The following is a 19131-nucleotide window of genomic DNA, read 5'->3' on the forward strand; positions in this document are numbered from 1 at the left end:
GGATTACTAGCCTGTCCAAAATCACATTCCTAAAAATTAATGGAATGGGAATTCAAACCTAGCCTTGTCTAATTCCAAATTGAGCACCCCTTTGTCTAGATCAAACTGCCCAGTAAGCTTGGGAAATCCTGCTTTCTTGACCTTGGAAGGGGTGAGGGGACTATACATGTGCTCTATCTTTAGAAACTTAAGGCCCCTTCTTTCTATCTTCTTTCCTTCCTACCTTCCTTCCCTTCTTTTTTTGTAAGCATCAACTACTGACCACCTGGCTGCCTTGCTTCCCTGAGTTATTTCTAAGCCAGCGGTCAAATTCTACCACCCCCACCTCCATGTTGGCCCCCTCCCAGGGCTGTAGAACTTAAGACATTTGGAGGGGATGTCACCACACTGAGGGTCAGAACAGAAGGGAGCTCTCCAACTTGTCACCACTCCACCAGTAAATAGTGTCTTCCCAAAGGCTGGAGCCATATTGCTCTCTTGCCCTGAAAGGATGGACACAGCTATTGAATTTGAAGCTCTAATGTGTGCAAGAATCCTACAGTTTGAGAGGTTGAAGGGTCCCTTGGACTCCTCCAATTGTTGGTTTGGAAGACACTTAGACATATTTCCTGCTCATCCATCTGGAATGATAAGCACAGACATTATGGGTATCAAATATGAACATCTACATCATCTGAACTGCTCATTGGAAAGAGTTCTCATTTCCAAATGATCCTTCAGGTGATCATAACACATTATGGATTTAATTGCATCCTGTTCATAGCCATTGAGTGTTGCAGCTGACTGGCTTCTGTTGTTAGTTTATTCCCCTGGAGGATGAAAAGTCCACACCCCCCAGTGCTGTAACAACCACATCCAGCGAGTCCAGTCACCAGCTGATACTGATAGAGCTTCAGGCACAGTGGCTGAGCCCTAGTTTTGAAGTCTTATAGTCTTGATTCAAATCCTAGTTCTGCAGCTTATCCAGCTAAAATTCTCGACCTCTTCAAGTCTCAGGTCCCTGACTATTAGATGTAGATAATAAAAGCATCTTCCTTATTTGGGTTATTGTGAAATCATGCTGAGGCTCGGTGACATCATGCACTTAGCAAAATGTGTAACATCTGGTAAGAATTAAATAAATACTAGCTGTTATCATTATCCCCAGAAATAACTAGAGAGTTTTGGAGTAATGCTGAAGCCCAGACTGGAAGAAAAGGGGGCTAGTCAGGATTCATAGAGGCCTCATAGGTACGCAGTTATAGGCAGGCGGGGAGACAAATCCCAGGAGATCAACTAAGGGAAAGAAGATGCAGAAAAGCATGCAGGATCTGATATTTGGAAAATTACAGAGGCAACAGGAACCAGACTACTACCACGCCAGAGGCTCTTGTCTCTCTTTCAAACAATGTTCTGAAATGTTGGGCAGCCCAACATCCACGTATAGAAAGAAAGACTTCTAAGGTCAAACAATATCTAATGTCTTTAATACAGGCAGATACAGAAGTTAAGGAGAAGTAACACTTCTCGAGCATCTATTGGATGCGAAGTATAGTACAGTCACTTCTACACACATCGCATCATTGACTCCACACATTACACTGAAGAATTGGAATCGTTGCCCCTATTTTTTGAAAGGTAAAGAAACTGAGGCTCAGAGAAGTTAACATACTCAAGGTCATGGAGTTAGGATGTGGATTAGCTGAAAGTTGAAGCCCCGCTAACTCTGAAACTTGAATTCTTTCTGCTCTATATTCCAAAGAAGTTTCAGAGAGACCAGAATGTGTTGAAGGGCTTTGAGTGATGGCTGACTCCCCTGCAATGAAGTATTGGAGAGTTGTCCAAATGTCCTATGCCATAACCAAAATATCATCCTCTTCTTATTTTTTTTCCTTCAAAATGCCATTGTCTGATTCCAGTTGCCACTTCCTGCCAGAGAAAAGCAGAAATGGTAGGACCTGACTTTGAATCTGTACTTTCCTGACCTTTGGCATTTACTTCCTCTGTAATCCTAAACTTTCAACTTCCATTCAAGCACATCAAGAAGTTGTTGTCCTCAGTTTAAGCAGTTTGTTTTCATAAGAAAGCATTGTTTTGGCAGCACCAAAACAGCCCCCAGTCAATTAAGAAAGAAGGTTGGCAATTGTGCAAGAGATTTTGATAAATGGAAACCCAACTACAAGCTGCCCTTCCAAATCTGAATTTGCACATGATAATACACACAATAATGTAACCCAGTGAATATTGAAAACGAGGTCACACACATGGCATCTTTACTGCCACGCTGAGAAGCCGGTGGCGATTTCCTGTTTGAAGAAAGTGGCATTGTTCTACATTACGTTTAGAGTTGTGGTTTATCCGATAAAAAGCAGCTGAATATTTTGTCCCCTGTACCTAAGACAAACAATGACAATGTTTATCACACTCATCCAACCCTGCATACGGAATCAACCTGGAATTATTCTTTCAAGAGGATTGAGTTCAGCATTGTATGGGAAATGCCTGCGTCAAGAATTCAGTAACATGTGAGGGCACTTGGTCAAAACAACTGTACCAGCAAAACGCCTCACAGTGCACCGTCAGAGAGCAACAGTACTACACAAGTGCCAGCATGAGCCACCTGATAAAGTTTTCAGAAAATGTTGTGATCAGTTTGCCTGGGGTATTTGCTTTTCTTTTCCCATGTGAAAGATTGGAGTCGCTGGCATTCTGGATTAGCTACTATACCTTTTTTTGCCTTCCTCCACTTTTTGCAAAGAAACTGAAAGAAAAATGTCTGCTTTGAGTGTGATCATATACTGCCAGAAAGAAACTTACCTATCTAATCCAAGTACTGTCTTCTTCAAATAATGGAATTGAAGCCAAGCGGGGGCGATGGTAAGCAATGTGTCCAAATCCACCTAGATAGGGAGACAGAACCAAGCATGGAACCTACTGAGTTACAGATCCGTTTTGGTGAGGCAAGTATTCAGGTGAATCAGGGCATAATTCCAAGGGGAGAAAATGAAAGTTAAGGTTTCATCTGGTTTGTTTCTGGTTTAATTTGAGCCAAAAAAACCCATAGTTTCTCATATTTAAAAATAAGCCTTTTTATTTTTTTTTCTTCTTCTCCCCAAAGCCCCCCAGTACATAGTTGTATGTTCTAGTTGTGGGTTCTTCTGGCTGTGCTGTGTGGGACGCTGCCTCAGCGTGGCTTGTTGAGAGATGCTAGGTCCACACCCAGGGTCCAAACTGGTGAAACCCTGGGCCACGGAAGTGGAACCGGCGAACTTAACCACTCAGCCACAGGGCTGGCACCAAAATAAACCCTTTGAAGTAGGCAAAAAAAGTAGTATGCTTTTGGGGACAGGACAGCAATCTCTAAATTTATACCAGCTCAACATATGAAACTTCAGGTTGAAATTTTATGAAGCAACATCTAGTAAAGTATAACTACCTGAAAGTTCACATTTGTAAAATTTCAAATGTCCAAATAACAAACTATAAAAGGTATCAATATTTTGCAATTTTGAGCATCTTATGTATATTATGAGGACAAATTATATCTTGGCACTTGCTGTGATTGCTCTGGAAAAGAAGTCAACAGACTCTGTTTTGAGTCCTAGGTTAGCCACTAACCAGCGGTGTGGCCATGGGGGAGTCGCTTTTCTTTCTGGGTCTTGGCTTCTTCAACCATTAAAAAAAAGGTTTGATAACATGATCATCATGACTCTGTCTTGATCAAAAGTGCATCGTTTGATTTCTTTCCCAGAAGACTGAGAAGGATAGAGAGACAATGATGCACATGAACACAGCCGTAAGTGATGCTAAAAGCCTTTGCTCAAAGGAAGAAGCCAACAGCAAGGAGTCCCAATGAGAACAAAAGACATCCTGGGAATCAACCTTTTCACCATTCTCCTTCCCTCATCTTTACCATCACCTCCACTCCTTTTGGGAATTTCATGCATTGTGAAAGTTAAAGGACTGTGACTGATTTGGAACCTATGTTCCACTTTTAAGGTCTGTGCTCTGTCCCAAAGACCTTTCATTTTTCCCTGTCTGTCACATTGTCTACTTTTGCTAGCTGTAATTTCTAGAACATCTCAGCATAAACACCTTTCAGTGAAAGCATACGTTCAAGTTTGCAAAGGAATGAAAGTGGAAAATAAGATAGCAAAATCAAAACTTCACTTTATGAAAATGTTATAAAGTTTAAGGGAAAAGCTGAAAATTCGGCTGAAAGTTGGCAATAGGCAGTAGCTGTTATGTGATAAATACAGCCCTGCTGGTGGTTGGGGGTGGGGGGACTCTGCTCTGCCTTTTAGGAGGTCTCAGCTCTTCACACCAGCATCCAGCGTTCTAGGTTAAGAATTTACATGGCTATAAAAGGAGTTTTAGCTTCTCAAATTGATGTGTATTTGGGGTGGGTTGGCTATAAATTGCCTTCCCAGTTTCTTAAGTGGGTTGTCCCTATTTCTCCCCAAAACATTCTTTCTCCCACCACTTCAACTCTCCCAACCACTATTCAGTACTTTGACAGTTATCGCTAATAAAAATAATAATACTTACCATCTGAAAGTTAGTAGTATAGCTTGAAAGTTTTATGTACATTTATTTTTCCTTGGATTTATGTCAGTCTCTCCTCCAAGCAAAGAATAAATAAATAAAAGCACTTCATCAAATTTATAACCTACTCAAATTCAGAGATTTCTGAATAGGAAACAGACCAGGGACATTTAGCCAAGATTAACTTAACTAGAAAACCAAAACCTTGCATACGGTACTTTGAAGAAAAATGTTAGTCTTTAAAGATTGTGTCCACACGTGAAATGTGAAGTGGGTAACTAGAACAATTACTTTTATCACAAAGGCCTCCTAGCTTTACCTTTTCCAAGAAATGCTCAGGTAACAAAGGCAAAAAGGGTTTTCTGGTCTCAATTATATCCTAATAATTGTTTCAATTCTCTGCTTCCTTTTGAGTGTGAAGATCCAGTCTAAAAGGCTTTTTAAAAACAGGCTAAAAAGGTTTCCCAGATGTGAAATAGATTTTACAAAAGAAACTTCTGGCAAGTTTAACGTAAGTAAATCAGAAACATATGGGCTATGTTTCCCTCAAAATACCCATGGGTTTCAAAGCCCAGAAAACACATAAAAAGTAAAGGGAAACTGTTTTCCAAGGCTGGACTTATTTGAGAAACTGCTTGCTGTAACAGAGAGCCTGGCTCAGCTCCCCCAAGTAGGGGGTGGAGCCAGTGGTGAGGCCGCCCACCAGCTCCTACACTCACGCTTCTGTTGACAGTCCTCATTTCTGAGGATGATGTGATTGATGGCGTCTTGACCTGTGCCTATGGGTGTGACTGAGAAAACCATTGCTCAGTGCTTCCCATACTGAAGACATGACTTCATAGCTCCTTTGCAACCATCTGTAGTGAATGTTTACACAGCCTGTTTCTGTTTCTGTTCTTGAGGGCCTCTCATGCTAAATGATCAGGCTGGTGGTAAGCATACATTTACTGAACACTTAGCATGTGCCCCGTGGGGAAGGATAACAAAGAAATGGACAAGCACATGCCAGCCCAGGAGGTGAATTACAGACTCAGACTTGGAAGGGACTTTACGATTCCTGAGCTCCTCCTTCCACTCCGTGTGGGAATTCCAGCTACAGCTTGCAGTCCAGATAGTGGGAGGAAAACTCAAAAATTAGCCTGAATGGAGAACACAGTTTGGAGAGTCAGAGGGCCTGATATCAGGTCCCAGAAACACCGTGACTATAGACCTGTCATTTGACTGCTCAGAGTCTCAGTTTCCTCATCAATTAATTGTGGGAATAATAGTCAAATCACCCCTTGGGGTTGCCAAGGGTACCTCAATAAATATATGTCTCTTCCCTACCCCCTCCCTAAATAAGTAGAAAAACAAAACAAAGAAGATGGAGACCCGAATTTTCATCCTTATCCCTGAGAAAGACAGAGTTGGACGATAGAGTAGAATGAGAGATAAATGGGCTTGTCACCTGAACCCCAGATGAGACAGATGACTCATTCAGGCCATTCCCAGACCACACTGAGCTGGGGCAAGCCACCATATGCTGTCCAGTTAAGGCTTAGGGCTTGAGGAGTAGAGGAAACCTCAGACTCTTGGTGATTATCTCACTCCCAAGAGAAATAGGAGGGCTGCACAGAGCTGAGCATGTCCAGATTATTCTTCCCAGACTACCAGTCAGAGAGATCCCTTCACTCGCATGAAGAGGAGTGATGAATGGGCAGAGAACAGCCCAAGGTAACTCATAAGACGTGTTCTCTCCACCTAAATAGAAATACCAGCAGTAGAGAGCTAGCTAGCAAGGTAAGGCATGTGAAAGCCCTCATGTAAAGTGGAAAGCATTGCATGCATTTTAGTCTTTCACTCAATCAATCTACATTTATTGAACATCTATTTGCTTAGTCCTGTCACCAGCTTCCAGGAAATTTAGGTTGATTAAGACCTTGTTCCTTCACTTGAGGATACAGTCTGGTAGAAGAAACAGATAAGAAAGCTAAAAATTACAGTAGGCAATGAGTTTACTAAGACTCTGAAGTCTGCACAGGATAGGGAAAGGGCATCTAATTGAATGGACAGCCAGGTAAGCCTTCTTTGTGGAAATGACATTTGAGAGCTGAGGCCTAAAGAACACAAAGCAATAAGAGAAATTGGGATTTGGGGTGACTTTCAAGGCAGAGAGGGGTCCTGAAGAAGTCACAAAAGAAAAGAAACAGGGCATTTCAGGAAACCAAAAGTCATTCTGTATGGTTGTAGGAGAAATCGTCTTAATGTTATGGAGAATAATGAGAACAGAGCGTTAGAATATGGTAGAGTGGAGAGGAAGAATCTCAGAGTGTGAGAATGACCTAGAGAAGGAGAACACTAACCACTGCTTCAGTGTGGCAAAGGAGAGAGGTAGAAACAAGACCAAACAAGGACGTACATTTTTTAACTGACTTGAATAATTCTAATTTTTGTTTTATGTAAAATGGAAAACATAGATATAAACATGTAAAACATTTGTTTTATGTAACAAAAATGGGATTAGGAAAGGGAATGTACATACGTGAGTGTGTGTGTGTGTATTTTATAAGTGGAGACTGGAAGGACACATCCCAAAATGTTAACAGTGGCTGTATCTGGCTAGTGGGATTGCTAATTATTATTTTTTGCTTCTCTTTATTTTCTATCACAAAAATTTATAATTTTTTTAAATAAAATAACTAATAAAACTGACCTGGTCACAAGAAGTTTTCTATGTAAATTACCCTTTCAAATGGAGCCACGCATTAGGTTCTCTTGTATAATATTTCTGGCTCTTTCTAGCAATTACTAATCAGGTTACATGGCCTCAGGCTTTATGGGCGCTGGTTCTTCTTCTCCACCTTGGCAACTGTGATCTCCCAAAATATTCGCAGTGAACATTAGGTGAATACAGTAGTATAGTAACTCCCTGGCTCCCACCGGCAGGATTCATTCAGTTGCAAGCTCAGGAGAGATGTCAAGTTCCCTTGTTCTTTCATTCATTCATTTATTCTGAGAGCGGAACAGCCAAACAGACTCAACTTGACCTCATGTGAGCTACTGGAGATGAGAGCTGTGGAAGACCCGAGCCTTACACCTACGGAGAAGACTGTCACACACGTTCCTGCAAACAGTGTCATCCCATTTTGTTCCCTTTATGTTTCCACAGCTAAACGTGTCCGGGTCAGCCCAAAATGTTCTTTTTCAGATATATGAATGAGTTGGAGTTTTCTCTTTTTGTTTAATATAAATACTACATATGCAATGTAAACTATACACATTCTTCACCATTTGCATCTTTCACTTAAAAATATTTCTTGAAGGGCCCGGCCAGATGGCGCAGCGGTTAAGCACGCACGTTCTGCTTCGACGGCCCAGGCAGGGTTCACCCGTTCGGATCCCGGGTGCGGACGTGGCATCATTTGGCAAGCCATGCTGTGATAGGCGTCCCACATATAAAAAGTAGAGGAAGATGGGCATGGATGTTAGCTCAGGGCCAGTCTTCCTCAGCAAAAAGAGGAGGATGGGCAGCAGATGTTAGCTTAGGGCTAATCTTCCTCAAAAAAAAAAAAAGATAAAAAATATTTCTTGGAGATGACATTCTATCAGTAAATACTTTATTCTGAACATAAGCAAGCATAAATACATTTCTAGAGGTAAAATGTGCATTTGAGATTTTGATAGACATTGCTAAATTGCTCTCCATAAACTCCATTCCAATTTACTCTCCCCCTAGTGCCTGCTGTCTAGTACCCTCCCTAACCCAGCATGGTATCAAACTCTTGATCTTTGCCCAACCAATAGGCAACAAGTGATATCTCATTTTAGTTTTCATCTGCATTTTTATTGTGAGTGCAGAATATGCTTGAACAGGATTAAAGAGCCATTTTGCTAAAAGCCTGTTTACTGCTACCAAACACAATCTCTTTACAAAACGAGGACTGCCGACTCTCCAGAAAAAAAAAAAAAAAGAGCATGCAACAGCAGGCAGTATAAATCTGTTCTCAACCACTGCTGTGAAGCAGTTGACTGTGCCTTCCACCTATAACCTGAGCATTCCAAAGCCGCTTTCCGGACCACAGTGGAGAAATCACAGCGGAGACGGCAACCAACATGCGCATGCTTGCTGTACGCCAGGCACCAGGCTCCATAGACACTCATTTAATCCTCCTAACACTTTTAATCCATGAGGCTCTGAGAGGTTAAGTACCAGCCCAGACTCACACAGATTATAAGTGGCAGGGGAAGAACTGAACCCAGGTCTAAACGCCAATATCCATATTTTGTGCAGTACACCACACCGCCTCCTGCTATGCTGAGGTGTTTGAAGTCCACTGGCTTGCATTCTGCGATTTATTATGCTAAGAGGCTATCTTCTGACTTTAATCATGACCCTCGAAGCAGAAGTATAGTATAGTATTGCCTATCTGTGGAGCCCAAATATAGGCCTGGATAAGATTTCTCAGGATCCCAGCTCCCCTCAAGACTTGGGAAGACCTGCCAATGGAGACTCCACATTGAATTAACTTGTTTAATTATAGAAGATACCCAATTGTCAGTATCAGGAATCATGCAGAGACTTGAATATTATCAATGAAACAAAAAAGTGGGGCTGGCAATTGGCATATATATTGCAGGTCTGCACCATTTAGCTCAGCAAGGTGGCCCAGGGGATTTCCTGGGCGGCATGCTGATGGCTCCCCTTGGGAATGTATACCACAGAGCCCTACAGCAGTGTCTTGAGACAATCAAATTTGACAACTGCAAGTTCCAAATAAGAATTCCAGCCAATGAGGTTTCACTACTTCACATCAGAGCTCCTAACACAAATACGATATAGAGCAATTGGAAGAGGGCCTCTTGCCCAGAAGCTGGGTCACGGTTAGAGATCAGTTCAGGCAATCCAGTCCCCTCCCACAGCATGAGGGGTAAAGAGTCAGTAATAGGAAAAGGTGTCTTGGGAGCAGATACCTTTCACCGCATCCGTCAAAGCGCGCCCCAAGCAACCTGCCGCCACGCGTGCCAGGGCTGCCCAGGGTGCCGTCCAGGAAGGAGGGGCCTCGACCAGATAATTACAGAAATTGGGAATAAGCATTTAGAAACTTTTATAGCAATTTGGCAGAGTAATTTTATGTCTGTTGAATCTAATAGTAAAAAGAATTGGGGCTTGTAAAAAAATTTTATTAAAGCTATTAAAATGAAGAAGTGTTTTGACATGTGACAGTGCTCACAAGACAGGGTCGCAATTACTCAGAATAAGGAAGCCCAGACATTCTATCACACAACAAAGGGTTTCCAGGGGCCCCTGTATGGCCAGGAGGCGTGATGCAGGGTGCCTTCGCTGTGGCTCAGTGCCACCATCTGCCGCTATTGCTCCATAAAAGGCCTTTGGCAAAAGTTGAAACCACCACCAAGGCTACCATCACACAACTGTTACAATTGGAAGTTTTATTAAAAATGTGCAAAATGGCTTTTCTGGAGAAAAACTTTTATTCACTTTCTTAAGAGGGGGCAGAGAAAAAGCCTCTGAGAAAATAATTGAGAAATTATGTCGCGTACTCCAGAAATCCGTATCCAAGACTGGGATAGCCAAGTTCCAGAGAGCTGTCAAGACTTCCCAAGGATATGCTGAGAGAAATAAGTTAGGAACAAAAAGATAAGCATGTATGACTCCACTTATACGAGGTACCTACACTAGGTAAATTCACAGCAACAGAAAGTAGACAGAAGTTCCCCAGGGTGAGGGGGAGAGGAGAATGGGGAGTTGTTGTTTAACGGGTACAGAGTTTCTGTTTGGGATGACAAGTTTCTGGAAACAGATAGTGGTGATGTTGCACAACTCTGTGAATGTACTAAATGCCACTAAACTGTACACTTAAAAAGGATTAAAACTGGAGCCGGCCTGGTGGCGTAGTGGTTAAGTTCATGCACTCCAGCCGCCTAGGATTCGCAGGTTCAGATCCCAGGTGGGGACCTAGTATCACTCTTCAAGCCACACTTTGGTAGCATCCCACACAAAACAGAGCAAGACTGGCACAGATGTTAGCTCAGCAACAATCTTCCTCGAGCAAAAAGAGGAAGATTGGCAACAGATGTTAGCTCAGGGCCAATCTTCCTCACAAAAAAAAAAAAAAAGTTAAAATTCTAAGTTTCCTATATATTTTATCACAATAAATAAATAAGAATTCTTAATGTTTAGATTAAAAAAAGAAAAGAAAATAGCTTCCAATAAAGTAACCTCTTTCTGAGGCCTGAGTGAACAGGAAAAATTAATTAATTAATTAAAGCACAGTGGTCATTCCACCTGAATCCAGTTACTGTACTTGTGAACCAGAAATACACCCCTCTCTCTTAGGGAAAGACGAGGGAGTAAAACAACACATTATTCAAAAAAAAGAGGAGTCAAGAATTCCACGAGTACGGAAACTCCAGTGAGTCCCTGTGTCATGTGGCACTCTAATCATTCCCATCTTCTTGGAATTGTCCCCACTCCCATGTGAAATCTGCCTTCTCGACCACTGCCTGAGCTGCCTCAGCAGATCAGATTGGCTGGGGGAGTCTTCATGCGCAAACCTGCAAACACTCTGCACACAGTTGAGGAGGATATCCTTCCATAAAGATAAGTTCTATTTTTCATTGAAGATCTATAAGATTTCCCTGTTAGAATCTCCAAACGAGCTCTTGACAAATTCTTCTCCATAAATTTCAGTGGTTTTATATTATTCTGAAACTCCTAAATCTTTCTGCATCCCTCCGGCTCTTTGTTAGAATAGATGTTCTCCAAGTATCCATTCACCAACTTCCTCTCGTCTCTGTATATTCTCTTGCATCTACCCTGTCAACTTCAGTAAGCTTAGTCTTTCTCGCTATGATTCTGACCTTTTTCTCCTCAGCCTCAAGTCTGCATTTTGACTGCCTACTGCACAACTCCACAAGGATGTCCCACAAACACTTCAGGCTTGGTATGATAAACATTTATCTTCTTACCTCCTAAATCTGATCCTCTTCCTGCATTACGCACTTCCACAAATGGCACCACCACCATCCTCCCAGCAACCCAAGCATGGAAGCTCCTTGACTTCTGTGATATCCCTCTACATTATTCCTCTGCCTGCTGGTTTTCCTTCCTTCAATCCATCTGGCACATTCCCTGATTAGATTACTCCTCAGTCCATCTGCAGTTTCAGAAACCAGTGCCTAGTTGATCATTCTCTGCCAGCACTAGAAAGTTCCAAGGACCTCAGATCACCACAAACCAGAGACTAGTGAAAACACAGGTAAAGGAAGCTGGAACTTGCCTGGAATTCAATAATAGGCACCCAGAAGCTGGAGATGCCCCACCTTTCTGCCAAACCTTAAGATGTTACCCCTATTGTTTAGAGGGGCAGTGGCAATTACAATGCATTGTCCCAGCATTATGAAATGGAGGTCAGCACCCCATCAGAAAAAGCTGGAGGAGCTGGAGACTTTGCAGGATAGGATGGAGGCAGCTATTCAATCTGTTGTCAACTGAGCATCATTTATGTGCCAAGCAATGTACTAGGAAGCTAGAGATACAAAGAACCAAGCCACGTCCTTCAAGGAATTCCCAATCCAAGGAAGGGCCACAAAAATGCAACACAGGATGATCTTTCTTCACTAGAGACATACACAGGACACCAGCGGGCAGAGGGACGAGTCCCCAATAATGTCAGGAGCTTGGGTGGAGCGGTAGAGATTGTGGAAGAGTTCACAGAGGCTGCTACCTCTGAGGTTTGAGCTGGGATTTTAAGGATAAGAAAGGAAAGAACCTTCCAGGAAGAGGAACCACACGTGCAGAGTGAGGACATAAGGACACATGGGTTTTTAGGAAATAGCTAGTGTTACAGCATGGCCATGAAGGGCAGTGGCAGGAAATGACACTAGAGAGACATTTGGGTTCAGGATCACACAGAACTTTGTACAGCAAGCTAACCCAGACCCTTGACCTTCTCCTGTGACCCAAGAAGCAAGGATTAAAAATCACAGTTAGCTCCTAGAGGTGGCTGTGAACTTGCCTTTCATCTGGTCCAGCCCTCTCATTTCATAAGCCAGGAGGGGAATCACAGAGGAAGCAACTTGCCCAGGGCCTTCCGATAATCCCCACACTCTACACTTTCTCATGCAATAAAAACCCCACACACAGAGTCTCCGCTAAGACCTAACCGTGGAAAATAGACTCGCTGACATGAGGGGAGTGAGGATGCGGCAAGGCACCTGCTGCAGGGCACTCCTCTTGAAAGCAAGCCTGAAGGAAGAAATCGTCATTCTTGCAGAAAGAATAGATTGCACACAGACTTAATGAGGAAAAATAAACACCTTTCAAAGGCAAGCCTAACACTCCCTGTGAGTCATCCTAAGCCAAATGTGCCAAACCTCAGAACGTGCTAGCAGCACTCAAGGTCCTAATAGGCCTAACCAGCTGTAAGGCAAACAATTAGCCTCAGTCATAGCCAAGAACAAATGGTCAGATACAAGCATACAACCTCGAATCTCAAAATGCGAAAGGGTCACTTTACTCTTTTTTGTTTGTTTTTATGATTGTTTCGGGGCAACAAAAGGGGTTCTGAGGACATCATGAGGGTTTGCAGATACAAGGAGCTTATACTAATTAGATAGAGAGTGCAGGTGTAATCACGCACAAACTTTGGATCTAGAAGGAGCAAGGTTTAAATGACAGCTCATCCACTTAGTATGACTTTGAGCTGATTTCTTACCTCTCTCAGCTGCTCTAAGTTGCCTGGCAAGCTGCCAGGCACTAAGTAGGCACTCAGATATTCATGGGCCCCATTTCCACCTGTCAGGCCCCTGTGGGAGAGCGTTTGCAAAACTAGTCACAGTAATTCCCCTTTCTGTATCTATGCCCCTTCCCACACTAACCCTGGGCTTACCAGGTGACTTATTTTGGCAAATGACAGATGGAAAATGAGACATAAGCAGAAATCTGAAAAATGTTTGTGCATTGGAGTTTTCCCTCTTTTGTAACTCTTGGGGATCTTTTGACCACCACCCTATGAACAAGCCTGGGCTAGCCTGCTGGATGATGAGATATGTGTGACTAAATCATTTTATTGCCCCAGCTCACATCAAGCCAACCACCAGACATGTGGCAGTGGCCAGCATGGATCATCCAGCCTCAGCTGGCCACCCACTCCAGAAGAACTACCCAGCCAAACGCAAATCATGAGAAGTAACAGATGCTTGTTGTTTTAAGTCTCTGAGTTTGGAATGACTTGTTATTCAGCGAGAGCTGACTCCTTGAGCGGTAGGAGTCCCACGGCTTATGGCCTCAGGTCTCCCCTTACACAACAGGGGAGATCAATATGTTAACATCAAAATGATGAATCTCAAAGCTGTAGAAAGTTCTCTCTTGCCTATCGAAATTTCATCAAATATCTTTTAGGTACCTCAAGTCAAGAGCCAACGGTAAACTTACTATATTCCCTACAAAACAAAACAAAATTTTCCTCTTGTTGCTCTGTTCCCAGGAAGTGAAACAGGAAGACTGCTCTTGTCTCTGCCCTCCTCTCATCTTCTATATCCAGTCACCAGGTTCTGTCAACTCAACCTCTTACACGCCTACTGGCTTCCCTTCCTCTTTATCCTCACTATTCCTACCCCATGGAAATCTCTTACCCAAACTACTGCAATGGCCCCTACACAATTTCCTGCCTTCAGAATGTCCCCCACCAGGGCAGCCTCCACCTAAGCCTGCTACTCCTCTGCTGGAAGTTCTCGGAAATGTCCCTGTTGTTTGTGGGATGATGTTCAAATGCGCTCATCTCTCACGTAAGTCCTTCCCGAGCTGACCTCCTCTTCACTGCTATTTCCAACATCTACCATATCTCATACCACACTTAGAGTTCCCTCAGCATACCAGGCTGCTGCACGCCTCCAGGCCTTTGTCTGTGTAGTCCACACAGACATGGCATATCTGTCCTCTTTGCTCTCTTTTTGAATTTCTACTCACCATCAGATTGAACTCAGAAGTCACATCTCATGTATAAAGCACCCTCCGATGCCTCCCCCAAAAGAAGTTAGTCTCTTCCTCCCTGCTATCACTGTGCTCGGTCCATTCCGTATTGTTGCAGGGATCACACTCCAGTACAAAGGTCTGTCAATACTCTCCCTCGCCCACCTCCCAAAGCCTTTCTGCAACCTCCCTTATAGCAGCATCTGGAACCATATCCAGGATGCAATAAGCATTCAGAAAGAAGTCTGTCTAATAAATGAAATCTTAGCATCCTTCTCCTTTCCCTTACAATAAGCTAGCTTCATGGGCCTGTCATTAATAACTTCTTAATGCAGAGAAGCTCATTTTGCAAAATTTTGAACAAAATTGCTAACAAAACAAGGTTATAAAATCTTCAGATTTAAGATTTCCGTTTGGGGTGAACCCTTTTTGATATTAGTAGCCCCTGCTGAGTTGTAATTATGTTGCCTGGCTCTAAGAGGGAATGTATATCTTTGGCCCAAAAGAACAAGTTCTAAGAATAAAGAGTTTGATGACTCCCATAGAAAATCTTACATTCTGAGGAAAGTTCTGGTCAAAGAGAGGAGTAAGAGCCATGAAGGCAAGCAGTAGATTGCAGGTTCGGAAAATACAATAAAACTCTGGAAGCGCTATGTGAAATAGCCTGAATCCCTTCCCCAGCAGGGTGATCTCCTGCCAGAGCACAAGCATCAGAGTAAGAAGACTGAATTCAAGGCTCGGCTGCTACAGACTTCTGTGTCCACCAGCAAGGCTTATAACTTCCCTTTTCTCACCTGTACAATGAATGGGTTGGGCCAAATTATTTCAAAATCCTATTAAGTTCTATAATTCGATGAGTCTGAGTCTATGACAATGATTCCTACCCCTGCCTGTGTATCAATATCACTTGGGAAGCTTTATAAATCCACAGCTTCCCAGGCCTCTGTCTCAGAGACTGTGATTCCACCTATTTGAAGAAAAGTCTGGGAATTTTGTAGTTTTAGAAAACTCCAGCAGGTGATTCTGATGCAAAGCCAAGTTTGGGAGCTGAGCCACCATATAGAAACTTCACCTGCTATCATTTGTCAGCTACATCTACCACCTACAGAATAATGTTTTCCAATGGGAATATAGCTCCGATTTCATAATAATGGTTAAAGGGAATACAGGATTCACTTTACATAAACTCACCTTAGGGGCACTTTCCTGGAACACATCTATTGCTCAAACATGGAAATTACCTGTAGCTTTTTGTATTTCAACATCTGTATTATTACCATTTTAAGCATGTGATTTGGTATAATCTTGAGCAAAATACTTATCGTATAAATCCATCTTAGATCTTTTTTAGTGAAAAAATAATTTTTTTTATATAAATATTTACTGCCACCACCCAGGGACATACCTATGCCACAGAGTAAGATACACATCTGTGGCATAAACGAATAGCAGGATGAAAATGTACCAGCTAAGCATAGCTATCCACTGCAGCTGTCTGCCCACTCTCAATGTTTTTCTTCCTAGCAGGACCTATTCATTTCCAGGCAATGAACCATGATGAGTCTAAGTTAATTATGACAATCCTATTTCCCTTGGCAAGACACCAATCTTTGCCGGCCCTGTTGCAGCCAGGGAGAGCCATGTGACCTAGTGCTGGGCCATGAGTCGTGAGAGCCAGTCTGTTGGCGGACTTCTGGGAAATATGTTTTTCCTCCTTGATAAAGGAAGGATCCTTTTTGTCACCCAGATCCCTGCTTCCTTCCTTGAAAGTGAAGGGTTCCAGCAGCCCTCTGGTGACCACGAGGCATTAAGCATGAGGCCCCAGTGTCCACACTCAGAGATGACAGAGTGACAGAGTGGAAAATGAGAAAGAGCCTAGACCTTGATGGCATTAGGAAGTTGCTGTTCCTAACAGCAGATCTCTTGTTATTGAATTAAAAATTAATTTCTTCAGTCACACTAGCCACATTTTTTAAATCTATGAGGGACTCTGAGCAAACAGCAAATGAACTCCTAACAGCAGAACTCTTGTTACATGAAACAAGTAAGTATCTTTGTTCTTTCAAGCCACTGTAAGCCTTATTTTCTGTTACTCAAAGACAAGCTTACATCCTAACCAACTCAGTTTCTAGTCAGAGTTAAGTATAATCTGCAGGAGGCAACCAGGCATCTTTGGGGTCAGAGTTCCATGCCATTAGATAGGGAGAGAGCTGTCACCGGGGAAAAGGCATTTCAGTAACTGCAGGAAGGATGAGAGAAAGATGGGAGGAAGGGGGTAGAGACAGCTTTTGCAGAGAAATCTTGAAAATGAGAGACAGGAATGAAAGGCTTCAAGTTTATCATCTGACACTCTAGTAGGGGGGTCTTTACAATGGAAATGTATAAGGATTTTTTTTTCCAAAACTCTAAATCAAAAAATTGCAGAAATGGGAGCCGGCCCCATGGCTGAGTAAAGTTCTGCGCACTCCACTTCAGCAGCCCAGGTTCACAGGTTTGGATCCCAGACATGGACCTACCCCACTCATTGGCCATGCTGTAGAGGCATCTCACGTACAAAGTAGAGGAAGACTGGCACAGATGTTAGCTCAGGGTGAATCCTCCTCAAGCAAAAAAAGGGGAGGATTGGCAATGGATGTTAGTTCATGGCGAATCTTCCTCAGGAAAAAAAAAACAACTTCAGAAGTCACTGAACCCTGCTTCACACATCCAACCACTTTCATTGCTCTTATTCATTCCTCACCCAGAAGGCTCTGTCTTTGATTATGGGTCCTGCCCAATGGTTCCATCCAAGAGGATGCTTCATTTCAGGTCATATGAATTCATCTTGGCACCAACGCTGGCTCCTGGTCACTGGAGCCTGGGCCCTTTTGACTTCACTGGTGCACACTACATGTAAGCCTATGGAGGCCCCTGGGATTCTGAAAGCCATGTTACAATAAGATTCTCACATTTGGAACTGATTTCTGGAAAACACTGAGAAATGCAACACATCCTCTGTTTCCTCTCTCTCTTGCTCTCATTCTCTCTCTAATACTTAAGGAAATTTTTAAAAACCCATTGGTGTATAGCACATTGGCACATCAAAGTCCCCAAAGGAAAATATTTGAATTTCTCCAATCTATTTTCCTCTCCTGTTCTTTATGCTTCTCAATGTGAAGAAAGGTAGAGCTTACATTTTATGTCAACACAAAAGGCCTCCGTTTGTGTGCATTACTTATTAAAGTATTCAGCGATTCAATGTCAAGGTATGTATTATACATACTTTTTTTTCTAGGCCATTATCAGCTTTCTTACAACACTATTATTCTTCAGCCCAGCTAATGCTTCTGTCAAAGATCTAGCAACAAGCACGGAAAATGTCAAACAGTGGGGAAGAAACCTAGCTGTTTCCACAACGGCACAAAAAGCCCAAGTTGTCTTATATGGAAAAGCAGTGTAATTCCTCCATGACCACCAACGGATGTTTTATCAGGGGATAGAGTAGTGGGATGGTTTATTTGTTTTCCTCTGAACACCTGAGTCCACCTCCTCTGAATAAGTTTCCTTTCTTCTCTTGCCAATATCCTTAATAAAACAGAGCCTATGTTTTTATCTTTTCACCCTCTCCCAGGAGGTATCTGGCTGGGAACGTGACAGAAATCAGCCCAGAGAGTCAGTCCTGTTCTGTCTGCAGAGCAGTGTGATCAGATTTAAGGAGCACTAAAAGACTCCTCTGGAGAAAAATATTTTCCCAACCTGCTTACCAGGGTGCCTGAAATTACAGCCCTTCTGCTCTAAGGCATTGAGAGCCTCCATTAAAATGCAAATATGTTAGGTGAGTTATTTTATCAAACTATCACATCTTAGCTTGAATTAGTTTATGGCTTAATTCAAAATCCTGAAATGATGGCACACAGGGCCATTAAGTTTGGATGTGAGCAAAGATGATACAGAGGTTTAGAGTTTAAAATGTGTTGCCTAAGGAGCAGTCTTGGGTAGTAGGGCAAAGTAGGAGAACAGAATATTCTCTAATGTCACCAAAGTGAGTCCAGAGTTAATACTCACAGGCAGATGTCCTCAACAATCCTGGCTGAGCAACAGCCTAGTCCATGTGGTCCAGAGTTGTCATCCTCACACTTCAAAATAAACTAAAAGAACCATCATTGTGCATATGGCTTCTTTTCTCCCACTTGAATTGGCATCCTCGGTTGGATTTACTTACCATTTCTTCCCTGTCTGAGCACGCTCAGGACTCTTACCCACTCCCTCCCCAGCAGTTTCAGAGGCTGCACAGAGCCTACGGTAGACACTACCAGGACTCTCCAACATCTCCATTTCTCCTCCCCTCCCACTCCCTTGAAGTTGGTTATGACCATTTGACTGACTTTGGGCAATGAAATGTAAGCAAAGTGGTATCAAGTCCAGGAAGAAGGGTTGGCTCCTGATTCTCCATGTTCCCTTCCTCTGCCATGGTGAACTTGAGTAAAGATGCTTCAAGATCAAAGCAGCCAAGAAAGCTGGACACAGAGAGCAGCTACCTGGAAAGATGCTCAGACCTGCAGACAACCATAATTGAGTGAAAATAAACTTCTGTTATGTTAGATCATGATAGTTTATCATTTCAGCACAACCTAGCCTATGCTGGCTGATTCATACAC

General features: G+C 42.8%; 1 long non-coding RNA gene across 1 annotated transcript in view; it reads right to left on the reverse strand.

The window, feature by feature from the left end:
• Positions 1-2796: 2796 nt before the first annotated feature.
• LOC138916993 (uncharacterized) overlaps positions 2797-19131 on the reverse strand; it is a 46072-nt gene continuing 29737 nt past the window's right edge. The window contains exon 3 of the long non-coding RNA XR_011424295.1: positions 2797-2879. This is a non-coding gene — a long non-coding RNA (uncharacterized lncRNA). The remainder of the gene's footprint in view (positions 2880-19131) is intronic.

Source organism: Equus caballus, chromosome 13 (genome assembly GCF_041296265.1).
Source record: "Equus caballus isolate H_3958 breed thoroughbred chromosome 13, TB-T2T, whole genome shotgun sequence".
Lineage (NCBI taxonomy): Eukaryota > Metazoa > Chordata > Mammalia > Perissodactyla > Equidae > Equus > Equus caballus.